This window comes from Wasmannia auropunctata, unplaced genomic scaffold (genome assembly GCF_000956235.1).
Source record: "Wasmannia auropunctata unplaced genomic scaffold, wasmannia.A_1.0 LD335244.1, whole genome shotgun sequence".
Classification (NCBI taxonomy): domain Eukaryota; kingdom Metazoa; phylum Arthropoda; class Insecta; order Hymenoptera; family Formicidae; genus Wasmannia; species Wasmannia auropunctata.
In genome coordinates this window covers 426947-439475 of record NW_012027646.1, presented here as the reverse complement: position 1 = coordinate 439475, position 12529 = coordinate 426947, and the positions used below count along the sequence as shown (strand labels likewise).

General features: G+C 38.7%; 1 protein-coding gene and 1 long non-coding RNA gene across 4 annotated transcripts in view; both read left to right on the top strand.

Annotated features, from left to right (window-relative positions):
* Positions 1-12529, top strand: part of LOC105457394 (neuroligin-4, X-linked) — a 129165-nt gene that overhangs the window by 67383 nt on the left and 49253 nt on the right. The gene's annotated exons all lie outside the window — the stretch shown is intronic.
* LOC105457393 lies at positions 239-2449 on the top strand. Of its 3 annotated transcripts, none has more exons than XR_975390.1 (4): positions 239-409; positions 906-1239; positions 1721-1949; positions 2095-2449. It is a non-coding gene; the product is annotated as an uncharacterized LOC105457393 (long non-coding RNA). The 3 variants fall into 3 exon arrangements; XR_975388.1 differs by having other exon boundaries at positions 239-425; XR_975389.1 differs by lacking the exon at positions 906-1239 and having other exon boundaries at positions 239-425.

Here is a 12529-nt window from a genome sequence, read left to right as displayed (position 1 = left end):
GGAGATCGGGACCTCGACCGACCGACCGACCGACAACTGCAGCGGTGCAGTTGCATCGGAGATGCGCCGAGACCGCGCAATTTCGTGGATACGACGGGGTCATGCATTATCGGTTAGCGGTGCAGCCAACGTTACACGGTGCTGACCGTATCGCATTTCGATAAAACAAAGACAAGTGGCCGGACCGGGCCTGGCCAAGTGAGCGATGGCCGTCGTGTGCAGTCAGGCGCCGCCGTCGAGGGACGGTGTATATCGGGCCTAGGAAGGATTGCAACCACGAGGGCTACACAAATGCCCGATGCATTCCCTCTGATTGTCACAACTGTACAAAACGCCTCGCCCCTCTTCGTCGTCGCATTTAGATTGATCCACCATAATTGATTACATTTATCTTTTACGGCATTGAAAGGTGGAGAGTTAATCAGGTTTATAATTATCAATTATTACAACAATGAAATTATTATATGGAATTATTATATGCGTAATAATGCATAATAATGTGTATTATTGTACATTTTGATGCAATGTCACATTCTATAATTCTACAATATAATATAACATTTTCTCCAATGACGAAATTAACGATCATTATAAAGTAATTGCTTTCACCCGTTTATTATTCTATAATTATTTTGTAACAATAAATTTTATTATTGAAAAATATCACGTTAATACATTTATGGTAATAAAATAATTTAAAAAATAATAATATAATATAACATAAAATACTAATTTTATTTTATCATACTGATAGTCGTAAAATAATCAAAACAATTTATAAAAAACATTATTAATTATTATTTTTTTAATTATCTCGCATTAGTTTTGTAATGAGTAAGTTGTAATTAGCTAATTATCATTTAATATTTTATTAATAATTTTAATATAATAATTCCTACTACTAGTGTATGACTTGCTGCGAGAAATATAAACGGTGAAATATTCGAACCCTTCAAAGATATTTCATATATATAGTATACGGAATATGACGACGGCAAGTTTATTAACGCATGCAGCAAATGTGCGCGAAGTAATGACGTTTGCAGCTTCGCACGCGTAACAATCGCTGCCTTGGGCATTCGGCTGCCGTATAGGAGAAGCCGAGAGCGTTAATCGAAATCATAGCGAAACGACGCACGTATTGCGCCAACAATAGGTGAATTTAGTCTGATTAAATGCGGGAGATAATTGCGGGAGATACAGGCCGTCATGGCGGCGCGGACCGGGATCGATGCGCCAGTAATTATACCTTACAGACGATACGCCGCCGCTTCGCTGCAGCTTTATGATTTCATTTGCATGTCAATGGCGACTTCGCCGCAGGATCTGCGGACGGGACTTAGATCTTAAGCCTTTAACACCCTGTGTGTCGAACGATGCGCCAACTTGTTTTGTATGTAATTCGTGGCTTAATTGATTTGCAAAAGCTGTGGTCTTTATGTAATTTGTACTTTTTGCTTGTTTACGGAAATTCGTTCTTGAGGTTAATACCGTTAGATAATAAGCTGAAAATTTCTAGGATATACTCGTGCCTTCGTTAACGATTTTAAAAAACCGTTAAAGAAATACTTTTTGCTCAGTCATTTTATCATAAACAAAATTTAAAAATTTCTATAATTATGTTTATCCCTCTTTAGCATTTTCTTAAGAAGTTCTTCGCCTGTTGATCCCTTTTTCAATTTTTTGAACGTAATACCTTTAAACTTCGCCATCTTAATAGGCATCTCCTGAGACATGAGGACAGATTGGAGAGACAGAGAGAGAGAGAGAGAAGCGGGGGATAAAATTATCGGGCTTTGAAACGATTTTGCCTTTGGGCTGTCAGTTCGCCGAGTTAGCAGTGATTAAATGACGGCGGTGGATCGACGTCCGCGTAAAATCAGCAGAGCCAATTGCGTCTGTCGTAATGGCAGTTAAGACCCGTAAATCGTTCGAAGTAAAGTCATCAAGTAAACGATAAATCTTACCAGATATATATATATATATATATATATACCTATAGGTTTCTCCCCGGACAAGTCCCCAGTATCGTATTCCAAACGAAGCTTGCTCCTCCCCGCGTAAATTAATCACACTGTATAATTAATTATTCAGTTATCATGCGACGACTATCCCGAGGGAGAATAGGCCGAAGCTGTCCGAGTTCATCGTTCACTTGACTGCCGACGTGCATAACGCTATTACACTGCAAACTGCGTGCGTCCGTTCGCAAGCGAGGATATTGGACCAATACGTTTACTCATGTCGAACCTGAAGATGTTTGACATATTGGCCATGCCGACTATTTATGGCCTCCAATTTTGCCTTGAGAGATTTCAAAACCATGACAACAATCGAGCAATATAAATTTATACAGGTTGTCCAATTGCTTTAAAAAAGAGCCTTGGAAAATGGATTTGGAAAGTTAAGTATCTGTGAATATAAATAAATGATGTTATCAATTAACTAATATGTTAAACAAATTTTTGCTTTTAACAATATAAAATTTCAAAATTTTATTTTTTAATAAAATTTATTAATTTTTAAATTTTTTATCTCTCTTCAATTAATACAAACAGATAATATAAAAGTAATATGATAAACCCCGATTATACATTTTATTTTTAATTCAATATAATAGTGTGTATATAAATGTTTTATAAATATGTTATATATATATATATATATATATATATATATATATATAATAATAAAATAAGTTTTGTTTTAATGAATAATAATATTTTATTTCAAATATCGTATAGCAGTGTATTATATTATTATATGCATATATTATATGTTTTTATTAACTTAATAACAGTTTCAAGTTTTTAAACTATTAAAAAAAATCCTTTTAAATCCAAATTTTGATAAAATACACAGCGTAAATATACAATGGATTACAATTTTCCAATGGAATTGCGAACTTCCATTGAGGCAGAAAACTGGTTTTAACTTGTCATATCTCGAGAGCGAGGGATTAAGAGATACAAACGAATACCGAAATCTCTTTTTTAATATTAGAAAAATGTTTTAAAATATTTAGTTTAAAGGGCATATCACCTTTGTGGGGATTTGTGGATTTATAAAGATTTATTTGTCCTGTTATATTTTTCTCCTCTCGTCCGACGTTGCGCTTATCATTCAAAAAAATAGTCTTTAAATTTAAAAATCTATGCTTGTTATAGCATTTATTTTATTAGATTTAGAATTTTTAGTGAAATATGACAACGTAATATTTCTTTTAGAATAAAAGAAGACAATAAATATTTACTTTAGAAATTTCAAATATTTAGATTTTTTACTTTTTTATTGTTTTTTAATTTATTACAATTATGTCTATATAAAAATAATAAGAAATCATTATCAAGAATATAATATCAAGGATTCACTTATCCGACATATATATTCTTCACTCAGGATTCTTTAGATTTTCATGCAAATCTCTCGATTCTTGCATTCGCCTTCTCTTTTCCATATTTTCTCTCTTTAGTATTTTAAGATATTTCAATCATCGACTTTTACTGTGGACAATTTAATTTCAGATGTTCTCATTCTGCAGATTATCTTGCAGATCGAATAGGAACTACATCATGTCAGAATATATTTTCTGATTCTCTCCTTTCCTCTCTCTTTTTCTCCCTCTCTCTCTCTCTCTCTCTCTTTTCTTTCCTATTTACTCCTACCTTTTTCCACACTCTTTGATTTCGCCATTTTCTTGTATATTGTGATATTTTCCTTATCCTCTATCGCCGACGATTCAGCCTGAGATCTCTCCGTCTACAATCCTAAAAGGAGTTATCCTGTGCAGGATATTGCGAGGTCGTAACAATTCGAGCGCCAATAGGAGATAGAGGCGGCCTCAGCGCGAAACGTTATCACTCGCACCCCGCATATGCACACATAAAGCATACACGCGCCCCATCATACAGGGTGTACTCGCGTATATGCGCGCACGGAGCACAGTGCATTTCCATTTTATCTCGACCCTGAGGCTGCCTGAACCCGCTAGAACGGCTTTTGTTTCTTGCCACCGACGCTACATACAACTAAAACAGCATCGCGACGTCCTCTCATTTCACCCTTTCTCCCTTATTTCGCGTCCCTTTGCAGGACATTACATCCTTGTGCTTTTAAGTTTGAAAATTTTACCGAAAGATAATTACGTTCCTACGAGCGCAAAAAAATGCAGCTAACTGTTACGAGAATTTCGTGTAAAAATATTTATTAGAAATAATTTATTAATTTTATATTGCCGCGCTATATTGCTTCCGCGCATATTGTTATTGTCGTCCTATATTCTATTGTTAGTAGATGTATAGATAAACTTGCTTTTATTATACCGGATTCGATATTCGATTCAGTTGGTCAGTGGCTACAAATCGCGATTGTTATCCGCTCTGTCACGTTTACCTGCAATTTATTCGGAGCTTGCAGCGGAATAACAAATAGATTTCTCGCTCTAGCCCAACTTTTTCTTTCGCCGGAATTTCTGTTTTGCGGAATAACGACAGCGGTTGCCGCGCGTACCCGCAAGTACGCTACTTTCCAACGACGTTTAAGGTAGCAAGAAACCGACCACCCGCTATATCCTTCTAGGAAGAGACGCATTAGTGTCTACTGTGCTTTTTCCTGCTCCGAAACGATCCTGCTCCCAACGGAATGGGACTTGTTTTGGCACTTGGCCGCAGATAAACGTTTCGGTTTCATGCGCGCACGGTTCCATCTCTCGAGGATCCGGATTATTTCCGGTAATTTTTGTACAAATTAATCACATCTTTGCGAATCTGAATTATGTTAAGCGCTTCATAAATGACAAAATAGGTATAATTGATAAAATTAATGAGATACGACTATTGCATAATAATTCAGTAAATCGCTTGCGCGCAAGCACGGTAATCAATAAGTATACTGGATTAGAAAACAACGAATATTGGATAATAAAATAAGAATAACAGGTCGGGAGAAGTGAAGTGCTTATCCCCGCATTATTTGAAAACCATAAACTTGTCGAGCTAACCCTCTCTCTTTTTTATCGGGCGTTCTCTAGACGCGCCCTCTAAATGCACCCTCTCCGGCCCGGGGGTAAGTAGTGGTCGGCTCGCAAATTAACAAATCGACCGACGTAGCGACCGCGGCTTTAAACCGTAACGGCGGAGAGTGCTTTTATAGCTCCAAGGGGGGATGACGAGGGGGACAGAGGGGTGAGTCCGAGCGTGAGAAAGAGAAAGGGGGGAGGGGTGAGAAAGAGAGAGAGCTACGACACTATAAAAAAGGGTACCGCGGCGATATCTACGAAATACACCAGCGTCCAGTAATCCCGCAATCTTTCCTCAACACCGCAACCACATTCCCTCCTCTTTTTGCACCCTCATCTCCCTCTCTATGGGAATTACGAAGCCGGGTCCACCACCTCTCCAATCTGCCAACTGCGAAAGCCGCTGGAGCGGTAAAATAAACAGAATCCCCTTTCGAGTCCACGTTTTCACCTTCTTTCCTTACTATCACTGCTCTGCGGAATTATAAAATAAATTGCGGGCTTGATCTTGAAACTTTGCGAAATGAGAGCATGTTTATTGCGAGCACGTCAAACTGTGTTTCGCAAACGCATGGTTAAGAAGTACCTTAATGTAACTCTGCGAGAGTAGAGAGGGTGAGCGTGTGTACCCTCTACCCTCTATAGTACATGTGCGTCAATTACTAAAAGTACTTCAAATTTCCGACGTTGGAGATGTTTCTAATTAGAGGATTTTGAAATTATTAAATAAAGTTATTTTTTAAATATATAAATATAATATTCCTAATCAGGGAGATATTTTTCTATCTCAAAAGTTTAAGAAGAGAAACGTGTATCATCATTTATTGGCTGAATAAATACGTTTTAATATTAATAATGCAAAGAATTATTAACGAAAGCTTTACATCATTAACCTGCTTCCTACAACGTAACATTTTAATAATTTAGAAACAGGAAACGCCGATTGCCCTTTTACCTTTGAAATGCCGAAGATTGATAAACTCATGTTATGTGGAAACAACATAAATCGATATTAATTACCATTGGCCATAGCTTATTTGCAATAATAATAGGGCAGCTTATTTGAAATATTAATAGAAGCGCATTTGCATTAGTAATGGGGTGTGGATACTGACCTTACAAAGTTATTTCTGTGTAACGATAGCACGATAGAATGCTTTATGCTTTGTGAGGTATGTATAATATTCCGAAATTTTCGAGAGCAGTCGCGAAATTTTGTAATCAATCCAAAATTGAATTTTACGTAAAATAATTAAAATAATTGAAACTGTAATATTTTCAATAAACAAGATAGAATAACAAACGAGTTTTCAAACGCTGTTGGCTAAAATTAATATTAATAAAATCATAATTAATTAATGATCAAATAATAAATTTAAAATAAAATAGAAAAGAGCCAAAGAGCTAAATGCATCTGTAAAAAATTAATAAAATTAATTAAAAATAATAATTTTTCATTTAAAATTCTAAAACTTTTCCCTTCAAGTTTGTAGATAATTGGACAAAAAGAAGAATTGTTGTACTTAAATTCTTTAATTATGATGTCCACAATTAATATTGTCATATTATTGATTACTTTAGTTTTATATTAATTTATGATATTTATATTTTTTGTAACCTTCGTTGCATATTGCAATTCATGCAATAATTTCTTCGCGTAAAAAAAATATTTGTAAATTGATTTGTTTATTTTAATTAAAAATAAAATTTAAACTCTCGTTCGTCCTCGATCTTACCACTGTCAACCTAATCCATTGAACATTTTAAAAGCTGAATTGCTAAAATCTATAATTATCTGCATCTCTTGTTGCGCTTGTCGGCGGTTGTCTGAATTTTCATGAAATCTCGAAACAAGAGCAAGTCGCTGATCGACGATTACGATCGTGCAAAAAATTTCGGAAAACATTTTTCGCGGGACTCGGGGAAAAATATTTCCACGAATAAATATTTACGATACAACGGCTCTCATAACAAGTGCGAATCGACCCGACATATATGCGCCAGCTTGCTCATGCGTTTCCCTTTTTTTGCGTATGTTTTTTTGTCAGCAAAATGGACCACGAGCTTATCGCCGTCCATTCGACGTTCGATAATGCGTTGGCACAGCAACAGCAGTGCAAAAATAAACCTTGCGGCACACTCTATGATACTATTTTGCCTTTTATACTTTTCATTTCAAGATTCCGAATATTATCACATTTCGATTTCTCATTCATTCGAAAGCGTCAAATGCTCTGCGAAAAAGTTGCTTTTAAAAATCACTATACGTATTGACCTTTTGCGTTAAGTACTAAAATACAAGATAAATAAATCATTTGTCATGCAATGATGAAAATCTTGCTGGGAATTGAAGTTTTGAAGTAGCATTCGTTAATAAACAATTAGCTTTGTTATCAAAATGTTTGCATAATTATAATTATGCAACAATTATTTCACGGTTTCGAAAACATGATTCATATGTATGTATACATATATATAGTATCAAGCCTCCCTTTCTCGGATCATTATTTTATTAAATTTCACGATTGCAAATTCATTGTATGTTGATGTATCAAAGTGAATTCTGCATGTTTTGCAATCGCCGCTTCTGCAAATCATTTGTACACAAAAATTTTAAATAATAAATAAACAAATTTGCTGCCCAATAAATATGGAGTCGGCTCTTGCCTTAAAGTTATTGCGATATGCTAATGGCAACATCCGGCCTGGCGGCAGACGATAATGCGGGGTGTCGGGTGAGCTCGCGTAAAAATTATTATTTCCTGATTACGGCCGAGTCTGAATTTTAATTAAAGGCCCGATGGCGCGGCGATTCATTATGCAGAATGAAATATGCATTGTATATACTGACTGCCGCACGAACGTCCAGAATTTATCGCCAAGTCGGCGACGGACGCCGAGGCGCAAGACATTGCAAATTGCATTTTGCACAGCGCACCCGCTCCCGTATCTCGTTATCATTGTTCGCGAATTTTATTGCGGCAACTTTGCTGTAGCGCAATAATATCTTGTCGCTGAAATATTTATATCGCGAGGTAATTAATTGGTAACTCGTGCCGATTGTTACTTATAAATATACATTAGGCTTCATTTAGCTTCTTTTTACTTTTTTTTAAATTATTTAGAAATTTTCTCCTTTTTCTTTTTATTATTATATTCGTATACAACTTTTTTCCTGTGCGCGTATAACATGTCTATACGTTTCCGTGCGTCCAACTCGTAAAGTTAACATGAAAGAAGTTTGCAGGTAGGATTTGTGGGAAAAGTGAAAGTGATTTGGAGTCGGGTAAGGGCTTTATGAGAGCGAGTGAAAGTGTTTTGGACTCAGGTAGGAACCATAGGGTTGGTTGGGAGTTGGTTGAATCGTGAGGGGCTTATGACCCAATTAAAGCTCTCTCTCTCTCTCTCTCTCTCTCTCTCTCTCTCCCCCTTCGTCTCTCTTCAAAGTAACCTCTATGTTACAGCACTGTTGCCAGCGTATCTCCCATTGCCTAATTCTGCTCAATCTACCGCATTGCTACCTCATCATTCTACTATTGAAGTTACGTACTAATGCTCAGTTTCCCGTCTGTTTCTATTTCATTTTTTCTTTTTTTTTTAGATTTTCAAGTTGCAACAGGAAAATCCATTTACTGCAGGCTTTATTCCTTTGCATCGACACGATTCCGCCATTAGATGTCAATTTAGGCAACGGAGCGTTCTATGCACTGTCCTCGGGAGCTTTTATTGAACCGTCAACGAATAACATCGTTATCCTACTTGTGGAATTTTGTTGTAGCGATAGAAAAGTCCATTTCCAGAGGTTTCCTCTCTTGCTATATAGAGAACACGTATAGATTACAATTTGAACAACAGGGAATCATGTACCGTGCCGGGTTTTTGCCCGAACGTCAACGGGCGACACCATTAATTGGCCGTGGTCGATGTCTCTGTCACTAACGATGATTAGCTATACAGGGCGGTGTAATACGAGCAGATAGCACGGGGGCACGGACATTAGTACACGTTACCGTGCAATGGGACTCGGAACCACTACAAGCTGTTGCCGAATTACACCAACGGCAATCCCGCTGACCATCAGACCGTGCGAGCGAGCGCAGTTAGACAAATTATGTTGGTACGTGCTCGTGTTGTCGCGCTCTGTCCTCCCCCCTTTTGCAGCCTCCCTCGCGCCCGATCCTGCCCCTCCCCCCACTCGCGACCCGGCTTAATGCGGATTTCACGCAAAATTTAATCCCTCCCCATCCCGAACAAAGCTGATGCCGAGTACGTTTGAGCGCCGCCGATCCGGAACTGTTTTTCATACCGGAGGATCTTGCGAAGAGTTATAGGCATACGTTTACGAGAAAGCAAATTAATGCTTGATAGTTCGATTCAAGGATTAATAATTTCAGTTCTTTCGACAATTGGAATTTTTGCTTCATGATTCGTATGAATTCCCCAAATTCCTGTTTGCAAATCGAAAATAATTTATATCCTGTCTAAAGATCTCTTTAGTTTTGCTCTGCGTCTTAAACATTGAAGTACTTTCCAATAAACAATCAGAGAAATATAGGTATATAACTTCTGGAAAATCAACACGCAAACGAACCCGCGAGTTTGGACGTTCCTTGAGGTTTAACTGTTCATTCAGAGCTACAAATCGCGATCCCCGGCAGTTATCGCTTTGAAGTTCCTTAAGTTTATGGATCGACGTAAAATCGTAACCCAGAGCTATCTGTATATCGTATACCGTATACCCAGCGCGCGCTTTTATGAAGGAATAACTGCCCGGGCCTCGGCGAATCAATACGTCGTAACCGCCCGGCAGATAAAGATGGTAAATGATGGCAGGAATAAATAACGTCTCTCGAAAGATAAACTATAGTCGCGGAAACCTGGAATTTATTTATTCCCCAGCTTCTCCATAAATCTCCAGGTCTTTGCACATGTTGTTCCGTACACTAATGAATTTCTAGTTTCACAGGGGAGAGATTTTCTAATTTTGAATTTATAATTAATTTCGGCTTCCTTCCACGCTCTGGAAATCATCTCTCGATCCTTTCTGGATTGTCTCATTATCCTTGGGAATCTCCGTAATTAATTAATTCCCGTAATTTCCACTAATCTTCAGAGTTGTTCGGAATTTTCCGGCGTATCGCAATTTCCAATTTTCCTAATGAATTATCCAATCGTGCGGATTTGTTTATCGGAACTCTTCTAAATTTTCGTTTTACATTACGCGTGCATTTGTTGCTTCTTACGTCCTAAAATATTTCGAGCGAGTGTTTCTCGGGATCGTGAGACCCACATAAGTCGACCGACCGACCGACCGACCGACCAACCGACCGACGGGTCTCGCGAAGTAACCCGACGGATTATTTCGATCTCGGTAGCTGATACTACGTTGGTAGTTGTACTCGTGATTGTAGCTTGGTGGTTTTATTGCGGGAAGCAGGCACAAATCGCCGTGGGGGCTTGGCAAGCCCTTTCTTCCTCCGTCTTTCCCCTTCCTTTCTCCGTCCCATTTCGCTACCTCGTTGCCAACCCTCTTTATTTCCCCTCTATCCTTCCTCTCCTCCTCCTCCTCCTCTCAACTGGTTTTATCGTCCCATGCCACTTCCAGCGAAAGAGGATTGAGATTATCTGGAGCCGGCGCGGCATGGTCACGTACGACGCTCTTCTATCTGTTAATTATCTTTTAATTATCTTGTTTATCTTGGCGGCGACAACGCCCCTGCTTTCCGGAGCGGGGTCAGCGTGATTTTCCCCTTAAAATTACCCGCGGCAATACCTACGACAAAAATGAATATGCATCGGCCTGTTAGGGGATGTTTGTGACCTGCCATGTAAACGTCGCCCGGAATGTTAACCGATCGATGAGGTATAAGCTAGCTTCAAAACACGTGATCAAACATGAAAAGTATGTACATTTACTGCGGGCAAAAATAAAGATATCGTTTATGGAAATTTAATTAACACAGCGATAATTATCCAAATTATAAGTTTCTAAGATTTTCAAGTTAGAATCACAATTAACTCTTTTCATCCTTTATTGGATTATTTCTTATGTACTCTGACATATAACTCTCCCACGCACGGTCACATTTAATCAAAAAACCTGAACAGACTTTTGAAAAAATCCGCGCGCGCATCGCGAATGCATAGCGAGTTACGTCTTCATTTGATAGAATGTATCACGCACAAAGAGATTCCGCACAAAGCCCAGGGCTGTCCCACGTTCGATAGCGCTCGATCGAAAACGGTGCTTTTCTTCGCGGCGCGGCGGCGGCCTCGCCAAGCGCGCGGATGGAGATTGGACCCTTTGAAATCGGGCACGTAGGACATCGGCCACGCCGAAATTTGAGTTCCGCGATATAAAGCAAGTCCACCTCAATGCGAAAAGCATTGGATTTCGCTTAAATCCCGGTGCAAATCGAGATTACGTAAATGCTTTTCGTTTCAGATCGAGGAAAAGATCAAAGAATTAATTTCGTTGGGTTGAATTGTGAGAACTTAATTAAATATGAATCCGGCAATGAAATAAAAATGAAAAAAAAAATGTTTCCCGATAACAATAAATATCTGTAAAATTCAAAAGATAATAAACAACGATCCTAAACATAGAAGAGTCTTCAAATTTTAACACCATTGGAGTATAAAAACTTGAATATCGCAGAAGGTGTTTACGTCTAATAGAAACAAAGAAAAATCCAATATTTTGACCTAGTTTACGGAAAATTTCCAACGGGCGAAGGTTCCAAAAATCCTGGGAAAGCTTCCACTTTACCATACCCTCGCCCCGAAAAATATGGCTATTTTCATGCTGTCATTATTATCAATCGAACGACACCTTGGACGGGATCCAAGGGACGGAAGAGCCCTGATACACGAAGATGACGTGTTCGGGTGGGAAACAATGTGGATGGCGGCGCGCACAGTTCGAACATCGTCAACATATAACGATGTTATCGCTGCGTCAGACAGTTACGCGGGATTTACGCGGGGTAAACAGGAGATGCGGCCATGTAAGTGAAATATATCCCGGCAACGCTGCGGTAGGCATCACCGATACGTTCATCACCGGAGCGCTAACGTGCATTTTCGTTTGCCGCATTACGCGCGCCTAAGTCGATTATGAGGCACGCCTTAGATATAAGCACGCCATTACCCCCCATTAAGGACGTCTCCCCTGAGAAGCCGAAAAATGCCAAAAAAAATTGCTTATCTTTACTGCGCAATATCAATTGAGAATCGAGAGAGAGAGAGAGAGAGAGAGAGAGAGAGATGGAAAGAGATATCGGTATACGTATTCTTAATAAATGAAACGGAATCAATTAGATAGCGTTACTTTTTGACGTCTGAATGCGTATAGAGGAAGAGCCTGCGTGCCGCAAGGAAAGTTCGCGGGGGAAGCGTTCGCGAGCATGCCAGCGTTACACAAAAGCGGCGTTACGAAACAGCGGGGAAATAAAGTGACGCGGCACAAAACGGACGCGTTCAGTGCGTTGAAAATATACGACGGGTAACGCG